At 37.5% G+C, this 27,304-nt stretch overlaps 1 protein-coding gene across 1 annotated transcript in view; it reads right to left on the bottom strand.

The window, feature by feature from the left end:
• The window catches only part of Cd36 (CD36 molecule), an 87,527-nt gene extending 63,342 nt beyond the window's left edge, over positions 1 to 24,185 (bottom strand). The window contains exon 1 of the mRNA XM_060374238.1: positions 24,066 to 24,185. The gene's annotated coding sequence lies outside the window, so the exon portion shown is untranslated. The remainder of the gene's footprint in view (positions 1 to 24,065) is intronic.
• Positions 24,186 to 27,304: the final 3,119 nt, after the last annotated feature.

The raw sequence follows: 27,304 nt of genomic DNA, 5'->3' as shown, positions 1-27,304 counted from the left end.
AAATTTATAATTAAGGTAAAGAGAGAACACACTGAATGCATTTACTTTTATTTTGATACTTAGTATCTTGAAACACTAAAGAAAGCCCATTTGAATTTAGAAAATGAGGGAATATATGTTGTATTGTTATTAAAATACAGCAACTTGAATTTAAAATGATGAGATGAAAACGTGGCATATATATCTATAGGTAAGTGTTCAGATCTGTGTTCTTTCGTGGGTAATACGCTATTTATAAGGAACTTAACATTTTTACCTGACTTACTGTAGATAAAACATTTCTCCTTACAGTGAATGCTAAGGTAATGGAAAACCAGCATTCACAATTAGATCCAAAGAAATAAACAAAACACTGAAGATGGATGAATAACAAAAAAAGTAAGTGATATATTATCATGAAAAGGAATCAAATGCCAGAAAAGACTTTTTGTAAATATTTGAAATCACACAAGGAAAAAAAAAAGTATTCAAATAAAACTCTGTATTTTCCTGTTTTTTACTTTATTTACTCCTAATATGACAATAACCTATATTCTAGGTCTGTGCAATGATAGCTTTTTTAAAAAGCTTTAACATAGTCTCCTCGGAATTTTTTTTCCTTTTACTTCTTGCATTTTAATAACTGTTTGCTCCCCACAGTTGACTCATTTCAGAATCACCCAGACCCACCACACGAGCAGAGGCTCTTCTGGTGCCAGACACTCATAACTCTAGTGACCTTCCCAAAAGTCAGGCTATCTTGGGGCAGTATGAGGACAAGAACACTTTTCCATGTGGACAGCACTCCCTGGCCTTTGTCCGCAGTTTGTCCTGGAATCCGTTCTCCTATTTCTCAACCCAATGAGGCAATAAGGCAGAGCAGGTGGCTTACCGGGTCATGAAATGGATGCTTATCATCCCAACACAAGGACTGGACTGCTTTATATTGAACTTAATTGAGCTACGCCTTATGCAAATGGACAAATATTTGACAACTGAGTAAATTTTCATAAAGAGTCAATTAGAAAAATAACATTGTAAATAAAATAATAAATTCTACCTAAATGTTGTCTTGAAGTCTTTCTTTCCTGAGGCTAAGAAAAATTAAGGCTATTATCATGAGTGTTTTCAACCTCTTTGTGTACATGGACAGAATTCGATTGGAAAGTGGGTGGCACAATTGTATAGTGTACATGATTGCATCATTCTTACTCCTCTATGCCTAACTTCCAAAATGGTAATAATCTCTTTAGAAGCACCTTTGTTAAGAGACGTAAGCTGTGTTATGTTACAATAATGGTTAGCCATTAGAATGCTTTCCCCATGTTAAGGAATATTCCAGAAACAAACATATTATATAAAATAATATTGCATTCAGTGCTTGAAGGTAGTATGATTTCCCCATAACTCAAGTAGCTAAATGATACTCAAGAGATTAGGAAACTTATTAAAGCTTAAGAGGAGTTGAGTGACAAGTTAAATGCTTGCTGTTTGGTGTTTAGATTCTTTTTCCCTATTTCACACTGCTATCAAATACTGTCAAATAAAACAATGCAGAAAAACCCAGAAAAGTGGTCTTTACATGGTCCTTACATGACTCATGAAATGGCATATACATGATAGAAAATAGTAATCTTACTTAAAGTCATTTTTCCATGACAATATATTTTCAAGTCTGTGAATTTATACTTTCCAAAATATTATGTTGTTCTAAAGAAATTATCTGTCATGTGTTAAGAATGTGAATAAAAATTCAAAGAAGAAGTTAATTCCGTGTTTCCATTAGTAGGGGAAAGAGAATGGTCCTCCTAACAAGTGGAATGTGAAGGAGCAAGTTTACTTGGTCCAAAGGAGAGCTGTAATGGATGTAGAAACTGCCCTTATTATTGTTGGCAGAAGTGTCACAAGGGGTCATTGTAGAGCCTATATGTCATTTAAACAAAAGGTAATTTCAGAGTCATAAATTCAGGTCTACAACAAAATGTGCTGATATTCTTCTACATTTAATTTTACCCCACACATCCATGCTGTCCGATACAGTGTATTTTCTATTATCATTTAAAAGAAACTTTAAAATATTGACAGTTTTAGTCATTTTATCTTTAAAACTCGAGCCCTATTTTTCTTGACAGGCATTACATTAATAAAGATACGAAGGCAGAGGGTGCCTTTTCTAAACTCAGTGCTATGGTGTCTCTTTGCCCTCATGACTAGTACTTTGTAGATAGTAGCCATCTTTTCCTTGACTTAATCATACAATCTTTCCAGAGTACTGAACCGGGTTTTAACATTCAGAAGTTCTAAGACTCAGCATTTAGCACATATTTCTGCACTCTGTACCCAGCCAATGATACTTCAATGTTTTGTACTCACTGAGAAATACTTCTGCTCTGTGACCCCTACAGACAACTGCTGGATGAAAGGCATAGACAACTAGGCAAGATAATAATGGTTTTCTCTTTTTAAAAAGTGAATAGTATAATAAGATCAGTTCCTTGGCTCCACTAAAATATTTGGTCTAATCTTCAGATTCACATATATTCAGGCCAAAAGGAGAATAGAGAGAATAGAAGAGACCAACTTCTGAATTAATACCACACAATAGCATATTTGAAATGGTAGGAAATAGAGTCATGATTTGAAAGTTAGCTGAGAGATCAACAAGGAATGTAATCTGATAAATACATTCACAGAATCACTAAAGCCTTAATCTGTCCTAGAAGATTAGTTGAACTTAAGTAGAAGGAAGGAAAGGTACGAGTAAATAAAGGTAAGTGCTTAAATAAGACCTTATATGATTGTATTAGCCTCCAAAAAAGTTGGTGGGATTAGAAAAGGCAGGTGACCTTTTGAAGCCTTGTTTGACTTAAAAGCTCGTATCTATGGGTACAGGAAAACACACTGAGATAAGGTCCCATATATGGGTGTAGGGAAATGGATGAGACCAATCATAGGACACATGGCCAGACTCCAGTCCAGCATTTGTATTTCAAGTACTGAAAATACAAGCGTGATGCCTGAATGGTTCCAAATTTGAAAATTTTGACCAATATTTTTATTAACATGGCCTACTTAATACAGCATTTGCCTTCATCTTTGCCTGTAATTCTCACTAAAATGCAAGGATACTGATTTATAGGAAGCTGAGCATACGTTTGTCCAAAGATGTAGACGAAAGCAAACCAAAACACTGAGACAATATTTAGAAAGCAGATGGACTAATGACCTGAAAGTATCAGATTCTGATCCCTTCACCTAGGAAAAAAAAAAAAGCCTTTAAGAAGTGAAAAGAATGTGCCAAATATTCTTAGGAGAGACAATGCGCTAACAACAAGGACAGCCAAGGGGATCAGGGTCTAAGGAAATGTCTTAAACGCTAGATCTCTCACACCATCGGCGAGGCCTGTCTATTCTCTTTCGTCACCTTACCGAAAGACCTGAAATTTCTTTTTTGAGCCAGAAACTGACATAAGAACAAGAGGAGTAGAAGAGAGGGAACAAGGAGAATAGAGAGGGATTGTGGGACCAGGAGGAAAGGAGGGAGGGGGCTACCACTGGGATATAAAGTGAATAAATAAATAAAATTTTTAAATTTTTAAAATAACCAAGGAATGCCTACAAAAAGATACCCTGTCATATAGCAGTATTACAAAAATAAAACCAAACCAAACCAAACAAACAAACAAAAAGAAAAAAATAAAAACAAATAAAAAGAACAAGAAGCTACAGTGCATAGTGATAGGGAACAGATCAGAAAGAACTCCAGGGGTGTTCTACATAACACCAGTGTCCCAGTGCTATCCCTGTGTTCTGGCAAACTTCCTATCTTATGCTTGTTTTGGAGAGAAATGGAATGATACAAGAGAAAACAATTGTTGGCGTAATTTTTTTAATTTAAAAATTCAGCCATACTATTAATTCTTTGATAATTTCATATATGCACACAATATGCTTTGATCATGTTCACCCTTAACCCTTCTTCTGATACTTCAAAGATCTATACCCTATATTTAACCTTCTCGCAAATTTCCAAATTTTGTGTCTCCTGATCTACTTTTTTTTGATCGTAATCACTACACACAATTCCAGTTTGTGCTATCCACATACCTATATTGTATGGTCATCTACTGGGGAGTTACAGACCCTTAAAGAGACCTGAGTCTTCCTTTCTCCAAAGCCATCAGCTGTCATTAGCTCCTCCATTAGGGGTGATAACTCACATGTCCCTCCTCTACTCACCCTATTTGCTGTCTGTTCGTGAGCTCATTAGTCCTGTCACGCTCATAAGATACCTTTTTATTCAAGTCCTTCCAGACAACCAGCTCTTACAATTTGTTTTTTATTTGTTTCTGTATTTTAATGTTTCTTGAACTTTTGAGCATTGAGGGTGGCACAGATATCTCATTTGTGGCTGAGAACCCTTTAGTTTGGTACCATTTTTAGTGAAGATAGGAGAGACGGGAAAAAGCAGAAATGACTGAGACCTCATCAGATCCTATTACATTACAGAGTATTAGTCAAGGAGATAAATACAAGCATGAACATACTTTTGAAAAGTCTAATAGTTACGTTAAAAAATAGAAAATAAACAGTTGGTATTGATGCTAATGTTACTTAACACAATATAAAGATGATATTATTCAACATATACTCAATATAAAATTAATCAATGGATAATGCAAATTTTGATGTAACACTTTGGAAATTTGGTGTTTACTTTTAAAGCATTTCTAAGTTTGGGTTAGCAGCATTTTGAATTCTGTGCTGTCATGTGTGTATAATGATTACTCTATTGATCTTTTTACTATAGTGTCCAATTATAAATCCATATTTATTTCTTATAATATTAAATATAAAGACAAAAGCATCTGTAACTTGACAAAATATATGCAAGATAAAGTTTTAAAACCAATAACTAATAAGGCTTAAAATAAAAAGATATTTTAAAAAATGAAATATTTTATGATCAATATCTTTAGAAAACCAAAAAAAAAAAGAAATTAAAACATGTGTTATAGTCATTGAACTGGTAAAATAGAAAACTATGACATCATAAAACATACAAATAAAGTTAGTGACTGTGGAATTAATCCAGTAGAGATTAATTGAAATCTTGGGGAGGATTCCAAGATGAGGGCGCTGATCACACACTGTGTCTGATAAGCAGGACAACAGTGACTGCACAGCAACCTACAAAAGTGAACTGCGGGCCCCAAAACATCAGCATTCATTTCCCAGGTGAGAGGAGACCCCATGGAGATGGAAACAAATGGGTCTAACATCAGGTCACCCGACTAATCCTTAGAAAAGTTTCTGGGTTCTGATGGTTCCCTCTCGCAGCATATAGCCACACGCCTAAATGCTGTTCTCACTGGCCAGTGAATGCCTTCAGAGTACCAGAGCAGGTCCAGTCTCAGGGGTTCCTGGTGCCTGGGAGCCAAAGGAAAAGCTCCAGACATAGTTCTAACACTCAACCCATCTCCCTAGGGAGGCTGACCATACCTCTAGGCTCACTGCTTCTCCAGGTTGGCTGTGCCCAGCAAGCACAGTATCTGAGCACAGTGTCAGGGCAGCTGCAGCTCCTTAACCTCAGAGAAGAAAGCCAGTGGCAGGGCAGCTGCCTCCTGGACTTCCCCTGGCGAGAGGAGAGCGCCTGGGCTCCTGAGGAATCCAGTTACTCCACAGAATCATACATCTGAGGAGGGCCTCAGGAAATCCCCTGAGAACCTCCCACCAGTCAGGGACTATAGCCACCAATCTGAGGAGGGCTCCTTCAGGAACATCCAGCTTCCTGTCTAGGACTCATTCTGCACCCTCCCCACCACTGCACAGAATTCCCCTGGGCACCAGAAACTACCAGCCAATGCTAAATACAACCAGATTGCTAAAGGTCAGTATAAAAACACAATCAACAAAAACCAAAGCAATATGGCACCTCCAGAATCCAGTAATTTCAAGGCAATCTGCCCTAGACACTCTAAATTAAATGCAGCACAAGAAAATGACCTAAAATCCATGTTTATGAAGATGATGCTAGAGGAAACAAATAAAAATCTCTAAAGAAATACAGGAAGATACAGTCAAACAGACTGAAGCCTTTAGAAAGGAAATTAATAAATAACTCAAAGAAATACAGGAAAATGCAAGCAAACAAGTGAAGGAAATTAATAAAATGGTTGAAGATCTAAAGATAGCAACGGAAACAATAAAGAAAGAACAAACTGAGCCAATCTAGGAAAGAGAGAACTTAGAGAAGGAACAGGAATTAGAGAGGTAAGCATCCACAGCAGAAATACAAGAGATGGAGGAAAGAATCTCAGTTGTAGAAGGTACAATAGAAGAAATTGATGCATCCATTAAAGAAAATGTTGAATCTAAAAAAAAAAAAAAAAAAAATCTCTGATACAAAATATCCAAGAAATCAAGGATATCATGAAACCTAAGAATAAAACCTTTGAGGTAATTTAGGCCTAAGACAGAAAGTTTCTCCAGTAAAATGAGAGTGTTAGGCATAAGAATGTTTTAATATTGTGAAGCATTACCTCAGCTAATGGCGTTAGGAAGGCATCAGTTTCTATCTTCCTTGGATTTTGTGACAATCTCTTTGAGATGAATACATTAAACACAATTCCTAATGTTTAATTAGAAATTCTCAGTTGATTTGAATGTTATTTTAGATCACCAACATTTAGATATAATCACATTTTGGCATCTGCAACACAGTTGTGCCTAGAAGAGACCCAGATCTATCCTGACTAGAGACATAAAACACAGCATGAATAAGATATTTAGAACCACAGTATAGGAGAAGCTGTGTGAAGGCCTGGGGTCAGAGGGAATGCGTTCCTATTTGCTTTGGGCTCAGTGACATGGCACCATGTTGGAAGTTGGTTGTCCAGGTTAATCAGCATTCCTCGGCTGGCTCCTTCTGACGTATGGCAGAACGCTGCCTAGCATGTCTCCTTGTCACGTATTAGACGCACACAGCGATGCTCACCAGCTGCTGAGTATTGGCCGACCTCGGTTCCTGTGGGTCCTAGGTGGAGAAGAGCTGATACCAACATAGTTTTATCCGCACATGCTTGTACTCTAAACAGCATTGTGATCCCAAATTAGAAGACAAAAGAACTCCTTTCTCAGTTTGCAACTTTGTGGGGCAAGCTGAAACCTGGTTTTATAGGCAGTTGTGCTCTAGAACATCTTTTGTACACAGCTGAATGTTTTCCAAACACTGCTGGAAAGGTAAATAGTCTCTCTCATGGGTTCTGTGATGAGGTAGACTCTGGATTGTTGTCATGTACAGGATTGAAGATATAGGTGTTTCGTTTTATAAGAGAATGCAAGCCAGCTCTTAACTTTTCCTTTTGTCCTATTATTTTCTATTTCTACTGTTTAATTTTTCCCCCTTGAGTACTAGAGATCAAACTCAAGGCACCATTGAATTTTTAAATGGAAAAATATAATTGAAATGGGAACACTTAGGATACATATTTCAACTTCTGTGTATCACCTCTTTTCAGACATTTCTGCCTGTGGCCTGGTTCGTCTTATAAGAAAACAGGGAGACCCTTAAATTGGAGTTGTTTGTAAATCTGATCAAATGTCACCTTAATCTCTGGGCACTTGTGGCTCACAAAGTGCTCAGTAGTTGTTTGAGACAAACGTTTTCACTTCACCCTTGGTGGTAGATGTGACTCCACTTGGGTGTCTGCCAGTTTTGCTCCCTGTCTCCCCCAAGCCCTAGAGACATAATCTCATACAGTGGTCCAAACTGGCCTGTAACCCTGCGTGATCATCCCGCTCCTGCAGGTGGGAGCCACCATGTGTGGCTATCCAGACATTCTAAACTGAGCTATACGTTCCAGATTCTTCGGATTGATAGACCTTCCTTGACCCCCTCTCTGAGAGCTTAGATTGGGATGTAAGTGCAGAACTGCTGATCAACTTGTCTAATAAGTAACCAGTTTATGGCCGACCATTACACTCCCATTTGTAACCGGACTGTATCAGTGCCTTTCCCACTGCTGTGGTCAGATAACACATCAAGAAAGCAAACCAAATGTATGACAATTTCTGTATCCATTCCTCAGTTGAGGGTCCTCTAGGTTGTTTCCAGGTTCTGGCTATTACAAATAAAGCTGATAGGAACGTGGTTGAGTAAACTTGTTGTATACTTGAGCATATTTTGGGTATATGCCTAGGAGTGGTATAGCTGGATCTTGATGTAGCACTATTCCTAGTTGTCTGAGAAAGGGCCAGATTGATTTACAAAGTGGTTGTACAAGTTTACATTCCCACCAGCAATGTAGGAGGGCTCTCTTTTCTCCACATCCTCACCAGCATGTGTTGTCACTTGAGTTTCTGATCTTAGCCATTCTGGTGGGTGTAAGGTGAAAGCTCAGGGTTTTGTTTTGTTTTTTTCAGAGGCCCTCTGTGGTAGGCTTCTGTCCTGTTACTTGTTTTCTCCTACTGATTTCTAGAGGATATGAAGTCACTTAGCAGAACAGCCCTGGTTTTTCCTATCACTTAAGAAGTGCTGGCCACTGTCTCAATATTTCTTTAACATAGTACTTGAAGTCCTAGCTAGAGAAATAAGACAACTAAAGGAGATCAGGAGATACACATTGGAAAGGAAGAGGTCAAAGTTTCACTATTCTCAGATGATATGATAGTACACATGAGCAACCCGAAAAATTCAACCAGAAAATTCCTTCAGCTGATAAACACATTCAACAAAGTGGCTGGATATAAAATTAACTCAAAAAAATTAGATGCCCTCCTGTAAACCAAAGACAAAATGGCAGAGGAAGAAATTAGGGAAACAATACCCTTCACGATAGCCACTAAAAACATAAAGTACCTTGGTGTGACTCTAACCAAGCAAGTGAAAGACCTGTTTGAGAAAAACTTCAAGTCTCTGAAGAAAGAAATTGAAGAAGATATCAGAAGATGGAAAGATCTCCCTTGCTCATGGATTAGTAGGATTAACATAGTGAGAAAGGCCATCCTACCAAAAGCAATCTACAGATTCAATGCAATTCCCATCAAAATACCAACACAATTCTTTATAGACCTTGAAAGAAAAATTCTCAGCTTCATATAGAGAAACAAAAAACCCAGAATTTCCAAAATGATCTTGTACAACAACAGATCATCTGGAGGTATCTCCATCCCTGATCTCAAGCTGTGCTACAAGAGCAATAGTAATACAAACCGCATGGTATTGGCATAGAAACAGAAAGGAGCATCAATGGAACCAAATAGAAGACCCAGTAATAAACCCACACACCTATGAATACTTGATTGTTGACAAAGAAGCCAAAACCATTCGATGGAAAAAAAGACAGCATCTTCAACAAATGGTGCTGGTCCAACTGGATGTCTACATGTGTAGAAAAATGACAGAACTTTTGTACACATAAACTCGGTGTAGCAATGGTACTTTCATAACAACAAGGCAGTTAAACATTCTAGCATGGGATGATGAGTGGCTTTGGAAGACCCATCCATAGTTAAGGAACTACTGACTGTTGGTGACTGTTCTCTTCCTGCTAAATCTAGCTTGTTTTGGCTTGGCATATAACTGATTAACACGAGCAGGAAGCCTCAGGTTCCTTAGATGGCAGCCATGGGTAGATCGTACATGCACAAGTAGATGAAGCACTCCCATGCACAAATCAGTGGGGTTAATTGGACTAAGTGTGTTATTAGTTTTACTAAAAAGGGAACTTAAGTTAGTAGAGTTAGTAGAGAGATGTGTTGAATTTTGCAACTGGAAGTTTAGCTGTGATTTTCCTGCTTTGTCTTAACCTTTGTCGATGCTGCCATCAATGTGTTTTTTAATTGTATGTTTTATTATTTTATTTTGTGTATGAGTGTGTTTTATGCATTTATGTAGTTTGAGGGTATGTATCGTGGATATGAGACCAAAAAACAAGATATGTATAATGTTTCCAAAAGAACGAGTTTAAAAATAAATAAGCTTTAAAATATAGGAAACATCAGTGTAATTGTGTTTATAAAACAGAAGCAAAGGTTCATTGACTTGGACCATAATAAAGCAAATAACCACAGCATTAGGGTATTCTTCATGGAGCATCAAGCATAACTGCCTCATTTTAATTAAGAAGGAGAAGTATAATATTAGAAATTGCTTTTTCAATGTCAAAAAAATTAAAGAACACGAACCAAGTTCATGCTTCCTGATTCTGTAATATGATTCTGTAATACAAGAAGTCACTGTGTCAGGGTTCAACTAATGACTGCTTTTCCTCTTTTTCTCATACCACAATAAGTGCTGACATAATAGTTATAAGGGATTTTCCTACACACAAGTAATCAAGCAATTTTGCAAAAGGCAAAAATTTGCTCTCCTCTAATCAGTTCAGTTCTTATGCTATTGAAATTGAAGAAAATCTCAAATAAATCTGGATTTAGCTTGTGGCACTTGATTTAGGTGAGTTTAAAAATCACTGGTTCTGGATTAAATTATAGTGGATTGCTATAGATAACCAATGTCTTCTCCTTCCACTGGCTTTGCTGTAGCTGACACTTTGACACACCAGTCACAGTAGCAATGGTTATCTAAGTTGCATCTTAGGATCCTGTTGGCTTCTTTCTTCAACTTCAAACTACTGACCCTACAATTGGGTCTGAAAAAGTACCAGACAGACTTTTTGATATTACTCCAAACCTTAGAGCAAGGTAAAACTTCCATCTTCTAAGTATGTTCCCAAATGAAGTTTGATTATATGCACAGATACATACTGCATAATTTTTTTCCTGCCTACAAAACTGTTTACTTGTGCCGTATTCAACTCTCGTGTCTTAGCTCCTCTAAACACTTTTTATGAAAATAGATTTGAGATTCCTTTTCATATCACTACTTGGTGAATATATTCCCCTTTAACAAACTCTACATTTCAGTGACTGACAAGGTATATGATGGGCAGAAAAAGCTTGGTTTGATACCACTACCTACAAGGAGATGGCTTCACACCTTTCATAATGAAAACTGTCACCAAGACACACACCTTTTCAAGCGTTACATGCTAGTTTCCAGCCATGATTTCTTTTACCTACGTTTTTCACTAACTTGCTGTAACTTATATTAATAATATCCCTTTCTTGAGTTATTTATTTGCTAAACTAGAGGAGAGAACTCAGAGAAGTACTTATTGCAGTTACAAGTTTATAAGAAAGGACCTAATAAATGACACTGATGTTAACAGCATAGATGGAGGTAAATAAGAAGACCTGCTATGCTTCCATGCTGTGCTATTTCCAGGTCACTTCACAAGTTTAGATATGTAAACTCCTCAAATCCACTGACTTCGGGTTTGGGGAGAAACCTAAACCAATGAATAGACAGAATAGAAGATATTCTAACAGACCAGGAGAACAGTGTCTGTACAAATTCTCCTGGGAGACAAACACAGCAACTCCCTAAAATGAGGAAGATCTTAGCACCTACTGTTAGTTAAAACATGACAGAGAACTTTTTAAGGCCAATACCATTAGAGAAAGGTGAGACAGGATGATATTTTCTGTGACGTTTCTTGATGCAGAGGCGTTCTAGTTTCTATAGCAGGTATTAGAGGTCGAGTGATGAACCAAGGCAACAAACAGAAATGAAAACACTTGTAAATTAATATCACAGTAATTTAATCACAATGATTTCCTTTTCAGGGGAAGAAAATTTCAAATTGCTAATATTCTTCTTGGTTTTTCAAACCTTAAACACAGGACAGTTTCATGCCATATTCAGATGGATGATGCTAAAGGTACTTAATTCATTGATGTTCTAAAACAAGTGTGCTAAAGAAATGCTGTTCGATTCAAAGGTAACCCATGCCACATGTATGCAAGTTTTACCTTTGGAAATAGGTATTAGGCAAACTCTAAGAATTTTCATAAAGCAATTTTTGTAAAGCTTTTAGAGGTAGACTTAGAAAAGAGAAGAAAATGTCCAACTCCACACTAAGAAGGAAGAAATTTCTGAAGGACCTGGCCCTAGAATGCAAGGAAAGTAAAATAGTCTTTTAAAGATTCTGGGTTTGATGAGAAAAAATAGATCATAAAATAACAAATTTGTTTCAATAGATGAGCACACATTTTCTAATAACACAAAAGGAAAAAAAAACAACAACATCAGGGCAGGATGTGTTAATTTCAGAAGCAGTAAGGCAATGATACATTTGAAAAATTGTCAAGAAGCAAATAAAATGAGTGCAGACCAGAACTGTGTGTCTCTTGTGTAATATCCTTGTTTTATTTTTTAATTCTCTATGTTAATTTATTATTTATCACAATTTATTCACTTTGTATCCAGGATGTAGCCCCTCCCTCGTCTCCTCCCATCCTACCCTTCCTCTTCTTTCCTTATCAGCTCTCCAGTCCCCTGATAAGGGAGGTCCTCCTCCCCTTCCATCTGACTCTAGCCTATCAGGTCTCATCAGGACTGGCTGCATCATCTTCCTCTCTGCTCTGGCAAGGCTGAACCCCCCAGGGGGAGGTGATCAAAGAGCCTGCCACTTAGTTCATGCCAGAGACAGGCCCTGCTTCCCTTACTATGGAACTCACTCAGAGAATGAGTCTATGGGCTACATCTGAGCAGGGGTTTTAGGTCCCTAACCCCACCCCCACCACCGGGCCCAGTTTTTTTTCTTTCTTTCCTTTTCTTTTTTTTTTTTTTTTTTTTTGGCTTTACTGTTCTCCTTTTGGAGCTCCTGTCCCCTCCAGATCTTTCTATCTCCCCCTTCTTTCATAAGATTCCCTGCACTCTGCCCAAAATTTTCTTGTGTAATATTCTAAGGAATTTGAACTTTATGTTGAAAGCAGAATAGTGCTGTTAAATAAATCTAAATTAAAAAAAAAAAATCCAAAGGATGTGTTATGTATTTCTAAAAGTTTAGATGGAAAGGAGAAAATAGGGATGACTGCTTCATCATGAGGTTTAATGTAATAATGCCAACATCACCTAAGTGCCTAAACCAAAATGTCTATGCAGTATAAGAAAACTGCCTGTACTTAGTCTAGACAGAGCATCAATGTGCTTGAGAGCAAGAATGTGCTTGAGGTTCAATGTGGAACAGAGAGAGCTGTAAAATCAAACACCTGACCTTAAGAGTCATCACACGTGCATGAGAGAATGCGAGACGTGCCTTCCCTAGCCACTTCTGAGAACACTTGGGGACATAAGGGCCCAGGTAGATAAAGAGAAGCAAGGGAACTGGATAAGAAATGAAGCAACGGCCTCAGAGAGAGCAGATAGAACACTGAAGATCAAGGCAAACAGGTCTGAGCACTTCCTGCACACCAGCTCTACTTGAAATGACAGACAGTGGAGGGCTAACCTGCAGCAGAGGTAAGAAATGGGGACTAAAAGTCTTCAGTTAGTGTTATGACATGAATAACACCTTAATTTTCCATTTTTCTCATGTTGGGTAACAGGTTAGAGTCCAGGGATAGATTTTGCTAAAATGCCTGACTTTGATGTGTTGTAGAACAAGGACAGTAATTTAATGTCATATATAAAACATTAGAGTCAGAGGTTTTGAATGGGAGATAGAGGAGGTTAAGAGTCAGGAGCAAAGGTCAAGAGACAAAGCACCTCCCCAAGGCCACAGATCAATACGCAGGAGATATGGATAATTTGATTTACATCATCCTTCATCTGGAAATTGATTCAAACTGTGTCCCACTCATGAAGGGGTGGCAGTGAATGGTATGATTACATAAATATGGCTTGGTGGCATAGGCCATCCTATTACACAAAACGCATTCAACATATAAATATATCATGGTAATTTAATGATATAGGAGAAAGAATACAAGCAACTGAACCAAATGCAAATAAAAAAGAATATTCTCCAAGAAATTACCAGGTCAACTTTATAGGTTATTATATACATATATATGTATTTTATATACATGTATATAGAAAGAATGTAACAAAATAATCTAACAAGTAGAATAATAATAAATAATCCAACAAATAGAAGCCATGAATTTGAGAACATGTAGGAGACAGTAGGAGAGCTTAGGAGTAGGAGACATGAGGGGTGATTGGAGACAGGTAATAACATAATTATAATTATTTTTAAGTTATAATAAAAAGGTAATATTTTAAGAGCAAAACTTCAGTCTTGTGTTGAGTAAATACTTATCTTGGGTTGTATTAAACAGTCATATGTTTTACTTGAAAACAGCAATGATGAAATGTTGGTATAATGTTCTTTTGGAATGTATACAATTTACCCTTGTTCATTCGAATGCTGATTTCTCTCCCCTACTATTGGATTTCAATCTGGACATTGCACTGTGATGCTTATTCTAAGCATCCCCTGGCTCAAGTTTGTGTAAACATGCTACCATTTGTTCTCTGTATTGTCAATTAAAACAACCAGCCACAATGCTGAGCAATGGAGAGGATAGGGTGGGACATCCTGGTCCAGAGTGGGAGGGAGAGGAAGGAAGCAGGGGAGACGGAGGAGGAGAATCTGGAGGAGAGGTCTTGGAACCATGTGGAGAGATGTACCGGACCTGGACCTAAGATATGACTTAAAGCAAGTATAATGAGTGAAATCTGAATGGTAGGAAACTATGCTGACTTGGAGGTTTAGGATGGAGTAACTATTGTCCAGCATTGTGCTCTAGGTTAATTAAATAAATCCTAGTCTCTGTGTAGTGATTTGTTTATACAGCTGTTTAGGAATAACTGCTATTAACTAAAAGATAAATCAATAGTAAATATTAATATCCTTCAACAATGAAATATCATCCAGTGCGTGCATAAACCTTTAAGAGAAAGAATGAACATTTTTCTTTGCTGGATATGTTATCATGAAGAAAAAGGGCAAACTATGAAGTTTAATCAAAATAGCTTTTTATATAACACAATAAATGTAAAAGTAGAAAGTAAAATGCTATTTTTTGCGCCAGTCTTATTATATTGTTGAACATTGTGTGCAGATCATCTCCTGTGTTTCCTAATGATCAGGGTAGTAGTAAAAGCTACATTTTCTGTGGAACTGCCCAGGGCTTTTGGTTTAGCTTATGGATTAAAGAATAGCTTACAAAAGAAACTTTGTTAGAATATTTTATATTATTATTATTATTATTATTGTTATTATTATTAATTCACTTTGTATCCTGGTTGTAGCCCCTTCCTTCATCTCCTCCACGTCTTACCCTCCCTCCCTCTTCCTCCTCTATCCTTTTACCCTAGTCTACTGATAGGGAAAGTCCTCCTCCTCTACTGTCTGACCCTAGCCTATCAGGTCCCATCAGGACTGCCTGGATCCTCTTCCTCTGTGGGCTGGCTAGGTCCCCCCACCAGGGAAAAGTAATCAAGGAGCTTATTCCAAAGTAGTAAACATTGTGTTTTATATACAGACTTCATAAGTAAGCTTGCCATGAGATATGGAAAACAGGCAACCTATGGGAGCTGACCAAGTCCTAGCAGTAGACATTGTCTGACATCCACAGCTAGACTTTCATGTTCTTAGATAATAACCCTCAGAGAGCATAATGAAGAAGGACAAAGAAAACTACCCTATAATCATATGTGAACACAGGAAAATTATGAACAACATCCAAACCACAGAAACCACAATTCCTTTCCCACACAGTGAGACACCTGTTTCACTATCAGTTACACTTTTAGCATCATTCTAGTCTTTCCTCTCCCTAGAGAATATTAAGACAATCATAAAATTGTCTCACAACACTCTCTATTTCAGCTCCCTTCAACTTTACATCCCTCTTCAAATTTACCAACCAAAATTCAAATTCTGTGTTTTGTCATTACAGAGCTTCTGTTATTGTTTAGATGTTATTGTGTGCAAAGGTCCTCATGCTGAGAACATTATCTTATGAATCACTGTTCCAGTTGAAAGGTGGTTGGGACATGAGGGCCCTAAACTCATGAATGGGTTAATCCATTTGTGTCTTCATAATTCAAAGGGGTATTGTGAAGGGACATAAATTTTAGAAAATAGAATTAGTAAGAAGCAAGGAACTAGTTTCTTCTTTCTTTCTTATGCTTCTTTCTCTCTACATTTGCTTTAACAAATAAACTCTTCGATAATGCTCTGCCTCACTGCAAGTAGAGAAATAATGGAGCTTTGACAGCATCAGTCAAAAGAAATCATTGTTCTTTCAACATGATAGACTCGGGTATTTTTTTCACAATGATGGAAAATTACTGAACTAACTTCTCACTGGATAAACTTCAGTGCTCCATAGCATATTTCACTTATTTGTAATAAGTGACAAGTTCACCCACAGGCGTTTTCTGGTAATCATAGACCAAAGACAGTGGCAGTAACAGGAAATCTGAAAATACTTACTCCAAAGTCTCTGATATATTTGGAAGTACAACATCTAGGAATTTTCAAGAAGGAAAAATATGGAGCTAAGGAGAAGAGCAGAGTTAGAGGTCATCAGGAGAGAGTTTACCTACCCAGGGGCTGTGCAGTAGCTTACAGCTTTATCATAGTTCTGTTTCAAAAGAAGACCAAGAATTTCTCCTCTATATCAGCACGACGTCAATCACTAAGGAGAAAAATCCTAGCCACAATGTTAATATATTCTGTTATTCTTATAGAAGGGTCTCTCAGAAAAGCATAATGTAACTTGGGAACTAAAGATCCTTCCATTTAAAAACTAGCGAAATCATAATGGATGAATTTCAAATAGCAGTTTAAGAAGAAATAGACAGGCCCTGATTTAGAAGAAATTAAAATCTTAAGTAGCCTGTGTGTTAGCAAACACAGGCACACATGTATGTTTTTTTAAAGAGCAATAGTGACAATAATTATTATAATATAATGATTTTTTTAAAGCAGGAATCATGGATACCAAGTTCAGCACTTGAATGTTCGTTAATTTTTGAGAAGTAACGTACTAAGCCTAGCCTGGTTTAATCCACTGTTAAGCCCAGCTGTGTATTCTCACCGCCTGGTTTCCTATACTTGCTTTCCAGGCCTTAACAGCTTGGAAACACTTACACTGGCTCAGACTCTGTGTAGTACACGTCCTTCTCTAATCTTATCTTGCCCTCAACCCTTTGCCTACATAGCAAGCACCTGCTGGTTAGTCATGCGCGCAACCCAAACCATATTCCGAAATGTCTCTCATTTCACTGGCAGATTAACACCAAGCGCATAGACAAACTCTGTTTCAAATGCCTTTGATTTTTTTTTTAATTTTCTGGTTCTGAGGCTTTTATCTTGCCATTGAAATTTTGTCTTGTTTAGACCAGCAAAATATATATAAACTTAATCTCCTACCGTAGCTTTGACTTTGCTTTTTATTTTCTTTCTCTAAAATATTACTTATTTATTTATTATTTTATGTGCAAAAGGGTTTTGCCAGTGCATATGCCCATGCATTATGTGTGTGCATGGTGTTCACACAGGCCAGAAGAGATTACTGGATGCCATGAAATTGGAATAACAGACAGTTGTGAGCCACCATGCAGATGTTGGCAATTAAGGCCAGGTCTTCCGGAAGAGCAACAAGTGCTCTACACCAGAGACTCGTCTCCGCAGCACCTGAACTACTTCTTTTTAAAGATACAATCTCGTTCTGTAGTTTTCACTCAAACCTCATGGCCATCTGCCTGTCTCAGCTTTCCAGGTGTTGGGAGTAGAAAAATTAGCGACTGATCTCAGGTGATTCTGGAGTTTTAAATTGGATACAGATAACCACAACCCTAGTACCATCCTCAAGGAGATCACAGGTAACTAGGAAGGAAGAGTCCTAGCCCACTGATTGTACTAGAATGTGACAGCCACTCCCAGGTTGAGAATGAGTGTCAGAGAGATACAAGAGAAGTGCTGTGACACAGTTGGTGGAGGAAGCCATAACATACTTAAGTGCTTGTGGAAAGCAAATCCAGGTAGAGGGTGGAGGGGAGTGAGGTAGAAAGCAAAGAGGGTTTGTCAGATACATGCATAAGAAAATATATACCCGGTGACTATGTAACAGGATAAATGTGTCTTGTGTTAAGGTTTTGCTATGATGTAGCATGCGCATAGAACACACCTTGGGCCTTGCAATAGCACAATACAGAAAATTTTCTTCACTACACAGGCATTCGTTATCTCATATTTAAGCCAAAGGAATAGAATAGCCATTGAGGAGAACTAGTTGGAGGGAAGGCCAGAGTAAGCTACTAAAGAATCTAGGAAGGAAATGCTTAGCTGATTTAGCTAGCAAGTGTGTGTAGGAAGAAAACATTGAGAAAGATTTCAGACACTGAGACAGTGAAATCGCTGGGCCATGGCATGTCTTTAGCTAGTCTGGGAAACTATCAAGGAATAAATCACAGGTGTTAGGATTGAGTGTCAAGATTAAAGGAGGTGCCGCTGACACAGGGAGGAAAAGTTAGGACAGAGCATGAGGAGAGTTACTGCCCGAGTTTAAGGTGAGCTCTTGTTTTTCTAGCTGCAGGACCCTGGGTCAGTCTCTTGATTTCTCTGTTTAATCATTTAAAGTAGTGTTAATATTTAGCACTTTTAAGTCAGTGTATAAAATTATACTAAGGCTGTTGAATCACTTAGTATACGAAAGTCACTGGCAGAAGAACATTACATTTATTAACGTACTAATTTTCTAGAATCACCCTACGAGGCGGGTACATTTATTTCCCACATTGTACGGTGGAGAATCCGGGGCACAAAGGGCTTTACTAACCTGCCAAAATCACAAACCTGGTCCTTTGAAACACTTGAGCTCAAACCTATATAAAAGGGCGTGCACATAAGTTGAAAGGGTTTAAGCAGTTTTAAGTCAACCTGTCAGCATCTGAAACTCAAGCACTAGGCACAGAGATACGTAAGTCCAACATTTAGAAAGTGACTAGAGCTACAAGATGTAGAGCAAACAATGCACTTAGACAAGGTCCTTTAGGAGATGGGTGGTTATGAAGAGCTAGGCCCAAATAATCAAAAAATTGGAAAGAGAATAATATCCCCTCACAGCTGTATACCAGCATTTTAAATGTCTATCAGCCCAGGTTCTTTGCAAAAGTCAGTAGAGGTTGATTTATAACTATGTGAAGAACCATTCACATTTTTTTTTTAAATTTTTGATGGCTTTGTGGGAAAACAAAATGTGAGCAGTAGGGGAATAGCAGAAAGTATATTTCTATCCCTAACTCTCAGAAAACAAACCCAGTTTCATTGCTATGGCATTGAAAGTAACCGCTGAGCATTCTTGTCTTTTCATGGGAGACCATTCAGATTGATTCAGTTGCTTTTGTTTACTCTACGGAACTTCGCTTCAGAGAATGCCCCCCTGTCACTATGTACAGAAGCCATGCACGAGAGATTCGAGAAAGCAAAATGCATCCAGGACACTCAAAAGGAATATTAATGGGTTGGACAAGATAATGGGACAATTATGGTCGAGTATTTTACGTTTGCTCTCCAGCACAAAGATTTTCTTTTCTCTTGCTTATGCTTTGTGCTGCTGGTGTTTGTTGGTAAAACAGAACGTTTTGCAGCACACTGCCATAGGCTACAGGGCTAGGATGCCCCACGCAAAAGTATAGAAGACCGAAGAAGTCAACTCTTTGTTGTCTTTCAGTAGAGTTGCAAGGAAACCAAGAAAGGAAATGTGATAACTGGGTGATAACTGGAGCTCTTTTGTTACTCAGCCACATCCACTACACCCAGAAAATGTTGGGGAGAATGTGGCCAGGCCACAAAGAGACTTCACTGTACCAACTGTGACCAACAAAAACCAAAACAACCAGGCAGGAGGAAAAGTTAAAAAATCCTCAAGAAGATCTCTGGACGAACAGTGGGAAATACTGAGCTCAGCGTTTTTATTGATTTTGTCCCACGCAAGGTACATGTAACAAGAGGAGTCTAGGATACTGAACACAGGAGAGAGACTGTCTATGTCTTCCATGCAAGCGGAGAAAAGGACTAAGGTATCATTACTGCTCAACATGAATGAGCTTTGAGGAATGGGTCACTGGAGAATTTTCAGTCACTATCAAGTTCCAATAAGGAACACAGAATAAAAAAGCAAAGCATTCTTCTAGTAAATCTTAGAACTAATGCTGTGAGTGGAGTGATCTGTTTTATGTTGCAAAGCAAAAATGAGAGTAAATGGATAAACGTCAACAAAAGATCACTAGATAAGAGAGAAAGAAAGAAAAAAGAGAAGGAAGGAAGGAAGGAAGGAAGGAAGGAAGGAAGGAAGGAAGGAAGGAAGGAAGGAAGGAAGGAAGGAAGGAAGGAAGGAAGTGAGGGAGGGAAGGATGGAGTGGCAAGGATGCTTGCCACTGAAACACCATTGATTAGGACAAATGAGGCTGTGAAGCACCTTACCATTACGAGACTTTCATTTCAGCCCAAAGCACCTACTCAGAGCAAAACTCCACAGCTGTGAATGCGTTCGCGCACAACTCTCCCACCACAAAGCACTGACCAAATCTCAGTGGGTACCTTACTTAGTCAAAATTGCCTGCCTTCCAGTGCTCTCCAAAGTTACCTAGCACTGCAAGGGAAAGTCTGACACATGCACGGGCATAAAAGGAAATCAGCTCTGCCCCCCTTTCTTCTTCATGCCACTTTCCCATTTCTGTTGCCCTGTTTGATGAATTTTTCCTTCAGTAGTTTGCTCCAAAGTCTGTCGGAACAGTAGCGGGAATCCCTGCAAATGCTTCCCATGCTTTCGTTATTAATATTTCATTTTTGTTTATTAATTACATTAGAAGGTTTTATTCTGTATGAACAAAATTGAAAATTTGTGAAAAGATACTGCCTTTTTATAAGGGGCCAACACCGTAGGAGTGTTCCCTGCTGCCTAGAACAGGCACCGTGAGTACTCATTTAACAAGAGGGTGAAGCTTAGAAGACCATAATAATCCCACCAAGTGTTGCTGCTTTATGCTTCCCCCAAGGGTCACCTCTTGAGAAAACTGGTTCACCCAGTTAATGCTTGGGGTTCTATACCATGGAACTACTATACCAAAGAAGCTAATCTATTACATTATTTTTCATCTTCTCAGAATGAAATGGAGCAAGTTCACTTCATGATGGCATTGGTTATGTTTCAAATAGAGTATTACCAACTTTCCGTAAAGGACAAAACAGATCTCCAAGTGAACTGTAATCAAATTGAAATGGTCTTGCTTAAATCACATCTTAAATACGACAGGATGATTAATTGTCTATTTTGTGGTGATGGTAGTTTTCTTTTGTTCAGACAGATTCACAACCAGACTATGTGGCCATTATAGTGATTCTCCTGCCTCAACCTCCTGAGCAGTGGGCAAACTTATTGGAGTGCAAAGAACAAAGTGTCCACTATACCTCAATATCCTTTTGAATTTGCTACAAAAATTTAAAATAAATACAAAAGCTATACTTCAGATATTTGAAGATATATAACGAACAGAAAAATGAAAAATAAAAAAATAATAAAATGTTAAAACATGTCCTTATTCTGCTTTTAAACCTTAGAAACGATGAAGAGCCAAGAACTCTTTTTCTAGTGGATCATACTCTGGTCCTCAATGAATGCAGCCAAGTTGTCTCATATGTCTCTTCTATTATCATGGCCAATTTTCTTTCATTTCTCCTTTCATATAACAGTGCTTCTGGTGACAAATGTCCCTGAGCACATCTCAAAAGATCTTCAACTATATTTTGTAGGAAATTAAACAAAAGAAAAAAAAAACTAACTAAAAATGCTGTAGATTTTTACACACGGTCCATGTAGTAAAAGACACAAAATAGGATTTACCCTATTCTCCTTACAAATTATTGAAAAAAAAATATTGGGGCTGATGGTATAACTCAGTTGGTACAGTAACTTAGATTGTGTACATGAAAACCCTGGGTTTGAAGGGCTTGGAAGCCCATACCTGTAATCCCAGCTACTGGGAGAAAGAGGTTCTCAGTTACAGGTGAACATATTACCTAATGAATTTTAAGCCAGCCTGGGAGATATGAGATTCTGTCTCAAAACAAACACACACATAAATGACTGTGATCTGTAGCAGACTCCTAGCTCTGCATACATGCTTTCTGTGTCTTAGGTACTTTTTGTACTTCTACATAAAGCAAATGAAATAGTAGAAGTATTTACTGTACTTATAATTCCTTCTACATTCCTGTGCACTTAGTGTTTCAGACCATTTCCTGTTTTCACTAAGTGCGTATAAGAGAAAGGATTTCAAGGACTAAACAAGTTTATGATGCCCAGGTGTAAAGAGTAATGCATGCCACATCTTCCCTTCAAACAACGCTATCACGAAAATCACAATAACTCGCAAACACACTTTTCTCTTACAATATACAGAAATTCTTTTTTCTTAACATTCTTCCTCTTATTGAAAATGATTTTTTTTCTCACATAATGTATCCAGATTATGGTTCCTACTCGCTCCACTCTTTCCTATTCCTCACCATCCCCTCTTCCACCCAGATCCATTCCCTTCCTGTCTCTCATTAGAGAACAGACAGGATTCTAAGGGACAATAATTAACATAATATAAAAGATAAAATGAAAGGTGACACAATAAAATCGGACAATTAAATTTTTAAGTAGAATTTTAAAGAAGAATTGGCTCTAGAAGCACAATGAACAGCAGTTTCACCAACCATCTAGTAGTATTTTGTCCTTGCTATCACTCAATCACCAAAGTTAGCTTTGGTACTAACTTTTCAGCACTAGAAATACTTTTTTTTTTTTTTTTCAGTCTAATACAACTTCTGCATCCTGGAGTTCATTGTCTTTTTTCCCAGGTGAAACTGTTTCACTATCCTCTGGTGTTTTCTTTCTTTTTCTAAACTACCAGATCAGTGTGTTGAAAAGTTGTTATTGCTCTTTATGAAAGGATCGAATTTCAAATAATTAGTGCTTATGGAGTACATCACTTGCAGATTTTCCTTCCCTCTCTCAAGCTCACAGGATCGCACAAATCCACTTTCATTCTTTAGGTACACCTGAGAAGGCAGGTGGCCTGTTTGTCTCCACTTGATCCAGATTCCTTCCTCCCAGAGAGGAACACAGATGTCTATACTTTTGTAAGAATCAGCCAGAATTCCTTAAAGAGAAGTAAGCATCATGCCAAACAGCCATTCTCCAGAGACAAAAAGCCAGTGACCTTCTCCCAGTAAAGAAACACATCCAATTCAGTCCTAAGCTTTGCAAAATAGACCGAAAAGTTGACATTTCTCTATTATTAGCTTTTTAATCATCAGTAAGTAAGTACGCTGTTAAGTTTGCTTTAGGAAAAGTTGCTGCTCTAGAATTATTTGCACTGCTGTACATGAAACAGACCTTCAGTAAAATATCTATTATATAATCAAATCTTCTACTGATCCACAAAATCATATCTAAGGGAAAACGGTCAATATAGAGTATGTAATCACCAATGACTGACACATTTATATGTAGAAAAACTGCTTTCCCGTTCTTTCCTAGGAGCTAACCAGCTAAGAGTATTAGTCTTTTCCAATAGTTTTCATGCACTAAGTTAGCAGTGACTCAAACCCAGAAAACATTTCCAGACCCTGTAAACAAAATCCATTCAGCTTCTACTCTGATTTTTAAAAATTACTTTTGTAATTTTGATGCAAAAATCATCCAATCCGTTTTAGAGTAATATGATCAAGAAATTAATATTTTAGAAGGCCTAAAACATAAAAAAATTTCAATGAGGTATATATAATAAGAGATAGCCATGAAACATAAATTTTTAAGATATAGAAAACATACAAAGACATATAAAAGTTGGTGATAAGGTTGTTTCCTCATATTCTAAGAGAGAGAGCAAAAGAGAGAGACACACACAGAAAGAGAGATCTGAAATTCCCAAAAGCAAATCTTATAGAATAAATTGGAAGCTTTGGCAATGTAAAATTTAAGAGTTCAAAATAAAATATCTTTATCTCTTTAACTGCAAGCAAATAAACTTCTTAACAGAAATGTTGCATATTAGATTATTATACCAGATAGCACACACTTTCTCAGAGAGTTAACATAAGTAATTAGTTCATCGATAACAGTACATCAACTACAAAGACCCACTCCTAAGTAAAAATAATTCTGCTCACCAACTTCTAGAACAGCTTGCTAGCACAGTTGCTGGTTCTTAAGATTGGCTTCAGGCAGACTGTTGAAGGAGACACAGAAAGTAAACATACCATTTCCAGAGCCCAGCAGCTGAGAATTCTGGGAGGAGGCACGGGGTCTCAACCATTCATTTGTCTTCTGGGTTATCCTGACATCTGACAGCCATTGACATCCTGAGCATTCCAACCCTTCAGACCCATGCCTAAGAGGAGATAAATATAGGTCTCTGACACCTGAGCCAAATGAAATGAAAGCTAATGTGAAAAATCACCCTCATTTTGTACTTCAGTTGAGGAAAATAAAACCCTTAATCCTCTTTCTACTGAAACCCTGTTATGTCCCTTAAGAAATAGTTTATGTGCTTATGAAACACCGACATTAAAAATGATCTATGAGTACTAGTCAGTTTTCTTCTCTAGTGATTATCATTTGCTCTGATAAAGTCTTGGGTTTCTTTCCTGATCAAGTGTAAAAGCAGCACCACAGTTTACTACCGTTTAGTCAACAAACAGGGTTTTGCTCCAGCCACTTGGGGAAGCTATTACCTATCAGTGCCTAAAATGTGATACATCTATGTGGGAAGCTTTCCTAGTATATTTCCCCCCTTTTTAGTCATAGTTTGGCCTTTCTGGTTTAACTCGCTAATGAGTTAGAATGTGACACAAATGCTTGTGGTATTTAGGTTTAAATTAGTGTTATTTAAACTCTTTTGAGTGTTTGTTTTCAGCAGTTGATTTACAGTGAATTTTGTTTAATACTATTACTGGTAGGTACATGAATAAAGCTTGACCCTCAATCTGAATCAATCCTGTAATTAAAGTTAAACTCTGATGAAAGAGTAGCATGTTTTCTATCAATACATCACAGACTTAGTAAATAATCTATCTATTAAGAATTTCTTCAGTTACACTAAACAGAGAGACCAAGAGAGCCCAACAAAATCACAGCAAGATGCTGCTATGATCCTTTGTTGGTGGTAAGTATTTTTTTTAAAATAATTCTATTCTAGAAAGGCCTGGAAAGGCTCCAAAGGGAAAGAGAGGGCATAGAGCCCCATGCTGTCTGTTAAACTCTCCTGTAACTAATAGTACCTAGCATCTTCTTTGTCAAATCATCAAGAACAGTACTCTCATAATATTATATGAAAGTACTCTCATAATAATACAGATCTCATGTTCAGCACATCCACCTGCTTAGAAGTTTATTGTGTGTGTAAAAATCATTTTTTGTTCCCTTATTCCAAATGAGCCTTTCCAATCAACTTAATAGTTATAAGCCTGTTCTACAGAAAATATAATTAATATATATATATATATATATATATATATATATAAAGAGAGAGAGCTAAAAATGGATTCATCTGCATGTTTAAACTATACAATTTTGAGTACATCTTAGTTACAAATTGGTCACTAATTTCACCTGCCCTTTAATTTGGTCAGATTATTCATTCTATGAGAAATTCCAAGGTTTGATTATTTGTAGTTCATCTATATCTATCTATCTATCTATCTATCTATCTATCTATCTATCTATCTATCTATCTATCTATCTATCTATTAGGGAAAGCAAAGAAATGTTCCCAAGGGAGAGTTACCAGGGAATCTCAAGGACCATTTTGTCTGAACAAACACAAAAATATACACAATATTCCCCAGTTGTAGGAGGGTCTTTGCCATCTCTTATATTTGTGTGTCAAGTTCCTCCTGAGAGCTTGTGTAAGAATCTAACTTAGACCCTGAAGAGCATTTCTAGTAATGGCACCTCAATGCCAACCTAAGTTCAAATAGATGACAGGCTGGAGGGTAACCGAGTGGCAATGACTTCAGTTGCTCACTTTCTTGCTCAAATGCCAGCAAGAATGTTCTGTGTGAAGTTTGAATCCATATATTACCAAATATAACACAATATGACTGTTTCATTATTATAGAAAACATATTTTGTGCAAAATGGCTACCATTTGGACTAAAAACCACTCAGTCTTTTTAATTGAGGAAGACAGTTGGAAATGATGCAGCGAGCCTGCCAGCAATTACAAGACACCTTGGGAATTCCCAGAATCCTCACCTCTGAATGTGAACTATGCTCTGTAAGTAAAAAATAAGAAATTCTGAATGTCCTCCCCATAAATTATAAATTAGTATTATTTGGTTACTGCTTGCTGTGTGTCATCCAACAGCAAAGGCTGACCTTACAAATGCTGAGGCTCTGTATAATTTCCCTGGGCAAGACCACTGGCCCTACATACCCAGAGCATCATCAGATTTTTTTTTTTTGCAATTATCTTTGAAAAGAACATTTCAATACGAAGTATAATTTAGGCTGTTGCTTTTCTAGTGCTTATAAACTTAAACCTTTGGACAAGTTAATGCCAAAACACCAGGGGGGGGAAGCCTTTGTTGTACAATAAACGGTATAATTCTCAGCTATTCAGAACACATCATCATGTCCTTTTCATTTCTTTCTGAAGATCTTGCTTCAAAGAAGCAACAAAACTCATCTGGACCTCTACAATGTCACTCTGATTTTGAAGGTGCAGTAGCATTTATGCTTTCTTCCCAATTCTCCGGTGATTTCCTCACTTTGGTACGTCTTACACTTCCACTCAGCCAGCATCAATCATTAATGGAGTTCACTTGGTCATTAATCAATATATCAGGCTGAATATCACAAATAGACTGATCATATAATCATTTTCAAAATCACCTCAGATAAACCAAACTTTTAAATTACAAATGTCCTTCCTTGGATTGCCTTGCCCATTGTTTGAGGGTTCGTGGTGAACTGTTCTGAATCCTTGGCCCAGTGACATAGCAGGGAAGGAACAGCTTGGGGCCTTCTAGGGAAAAGTTGGCATAGGCTCCTTGACCTATTTGAAAACAATGAGTAATTGTCACTGAAATACGGAAACATTAACCTTGCTAACTTGTGCTTCAGAAAAACATATTTTGAGGAACACCTTGGATAACTTTTAGCTTGCTTGGCTGGAACATAGAATCAGAAAGCTATTTCATGGAATTTTTTTACGTTTATGTCCCGACTTAGCACGGAATAAGTGGTGTCACTCAAAGCCATTCTTCTTAAGAAACATTTTCTCATAGGAGAATTGTGACAGATGTTTCATATTAAACTTCTCTGCTTAACTTGTTTTTAAAACTACTGTGCATGTAAATATCCTTTGTCTAAATATCAGCTTGAGGCAAAAGTTATGTCGTGATTC

The sequence above is a fragment of the Meriones unguiculatus genome, chromosome 21, assembly GCF_030254825.1.
Source record: "Meriones unguiculatus strain TT.TT164.6M chromosome 21, Bangor_MerUng_6.1, whole genome shotgun sequence".
NCBI lineage: Eukaryota > Metazoa > Chordata > Mammalia > Rodentia > Muridae > Meriones > Meriones unguiculatus.
Note: the sequence above shows the minus strand (reverse complement) of the source record. Positions and strands in the feature narration are given on the sequence as shown.